Here is a 2,570-nt window from a genome sequence, read left to right as displayed (position 1 = left end):
AGCTTATATTCATTATATCTTTTCAATTGTACAACATTACTGTATATACTGAGATATTTAGCTGTTGTTTAATTACTGTGTGGTGTGTAAACTGTATTACCTGTATTTTAGTGTAGTATCAAGTTTATTATAACAATAACAGTGACTATTTAGCTAACTATTAGGTGTGATGATGGCAGTAGTGTTGTTATTACTTAAAAGAATGTATTATTAATAAATTAATTAAGGAGATTGCGCAATGCGTCTGTGCATCCGCAGAAAGTTGAGTGGTGTCTACTGCACATGCGCAGACCTCCTCTGTAAAGGAATGGGCCAACTTGCTGTAAGTAACATACCATTTTTGCAAAAATGGCCAAAAAATCACTCCAAATTTTTATTACATTTTCTGATACATATTGATGTCCTTATGCTGGGTAGAAAGATTCAGCTGATTCCAATCAAGTTTGGATTTTTTATGATTTTTCAAAGTTGCTCAAAAATTGGACAAAAGTCCCTGTACTATAGTACAGGGATTTTTGTAAAATTTCACAAAAATTGAAAAGTAGAAAATTCCCCAGTGTTATTACATTTTCTGATGCATAAACATGTACTTATGCAGTGTAGGGAAGTTGAGCTGATTTCGATGAAGTTTGAATTTTTTATAGTTGCTCAAAAATCGGCATAGGCGTATCTAGCCTTCTCCAGCTACTAGGGCACTTAATTAATTATTCATATAATTAATTAATTATTCATACATTTAATTAATTATTTACACCTTTAACTATTGATTTTGGGCAATTTGGGCAAATGCATTTAAAATTTAAGACCTATAACTGCCCTGGTGCTTAAATAAACACTTGGAACATGTAGGTGCCTGCTAAATTATTGTGGTTAACAGTGCTAGCTATTGTGGTTAACAGTCCTCCCACTGTTACAATACTGTGTATAATACAATAACCAATGAATATAATTATGGCTGCAAATTTCTACCCGGGCAAAGCCCGTGCTTGCCCGGGTCCAAATACGCCTATGAAAATCGGGCTAAAGTCCCTGTACTATAGTACAGGGATTTTTGAAAAATTTCAATAAAATTGACAAGTGAAAAATTCCCCAGTTTTATTACATTTTCTGATGCGTATACATGTACATATGCAGTGTAGGGAAGTTTAGCTGATTCCGATAAAGTTTGAATTTTTTATAGTTGCTATAAAATCAGGCAAAAGTCCCTGTACTATAGTACTGGGATTTTTGGGAAATTTCAATAAAATTGACAAGTGAAAAATTCCCCAGTTTTATTACATTTTGTGATGCATATACATGTACTTATGATGTGTAGAGAAGTGGAGCTGATTCCGATCAAGTTTGGATTTTTTATGATTTTTAAAGGTGCTGTATATTTGTACCATCTTTGAATTGATTGTTAGTGGGTGTTCCCGGTATCGTCTACTGCGCATGCGCAGATCCCTCTGTATAAATGAATGGGCCAACCTGAAAGCTGCTCGAGCTGAGGAGGTCTGAGTTAATTGGTAGGTGTGGTTAATGATTATGGCCCATCCTACATTGTAGTGAAGATGTCTGGCTTATTCTTGTTAATTAATTGACTCTGGCTGGGACTTAAAATATTAAAGGACCTTCTTTCTTGATGTCTTTGGGCGACGGGACATCTTTCACTATCATTGTGGAGTTGTTGTACTCAATCCTGGCCTGTCCGAGGCTTAACTTATCCATTACAACTGTAGTTACCTAGGTAAATACACTATAGATCAATCAGTACTGTATTGTGTATGTATAACTACTGTATAAGCTTATGAGTTTTACTGTATTACTGAACGTGTACAATTAGGTAAAGTAATGTTTAAAATACAGTACAATACTGTTTTAACTGCTGTATACTAGTGTTTTTACTGTTCTATTTATAGTGAGATGGACTTTGATGTACACTAATGAAGTCTTACTCCTTCTCAAGGCAATGGATCATCTTTTACCAAGATAGGACAGCTTATATTCATTATATCTTTTTAATTGTACAACATTACTGTATAATAATTGTACTGAGATATTTAGCTGTTTTTTAATTAGTAATTACTGTGTGGTGTGTAAACTGTTCCCGGTATTTTCTACTGCGCATGCGCAGATCTCCCTGTATAAATGAATGGGCCAACCTGAAAGCTGCTCGAGCCGAGGAGGTCTGAGTTAATTGGTAGGTGTGGTTAATGATTATGGCCCATCCTACATTGTAGTGAAGATGTGTGGCTTATTCTTGGTAACAAATTGACTCTGGCTGGGACTTAAAGTATTAAAGGACCTTCTTTCTCGATATTTTTGGGCGACGGGCCGTCTTTCACTATCATTGGGGACTTGCTGTACTCAATCCTGGCCTGTCCGAGGCTTACCTTATCCATTACAACTGTAGTTACCTAGGTAAATACACTATAGATCAATACTGCATTGTGTATGTATAACTACTGTATAAGCTTATGAGTTTTATTGTATTACTGAACGTGTACAATTAGGTAAAGTACTGTTTAAAATACAGTACAATACTGTTTTAAGTGCTGTATATTAGTGTTTTTACTGTTCTATTTATAGTG

The 2,570-nt window shown here is 34.9% G+C and overlaps 1 long non-coding RNA gene across 1 annotated transcript; it reads left to right on the top strand.

Moving 5' to 3' along the window:
* Positions 1 to 1,481: 1,481 nt before the first annotated feature.
* Positions 1,482 to 2,080, top strand: LOC109591208 (uncharacterized). Its single transcript, XR_002189710.1, has 2 exons — positions 1,482 to 1,726; positions 1,899 to 2,080. It is a non-coding gene; the product is annotated as an uncharacterized LOC109591208 (long non-coding RNA).
* Positions 2,081 to 2,570: the final 490 nt, after the last annotated feature.

The sequence above is a fragment of the Amphimedon queenslandica genome, unplaced genomic scaffold, assembly GCF_000090795.2.
Source record: "Amphimedon queenslandica unplaced genomic scaffold, v1.1 AMPQUscaffold_8699_Cont19360, whole genome shotgun sequence".
Classification (NCBI taxonomy): Eukaryota; Metazoa; Porifera; class Demospongiae; order Haplosclerida; family Niphatidae; genus Amphimedon; species Amphimedon queenslandica.
Note: the sequence above shows the minus strand (reverse complement) of the source record. Positions and strands in the feature narration are given on the sequence as shown.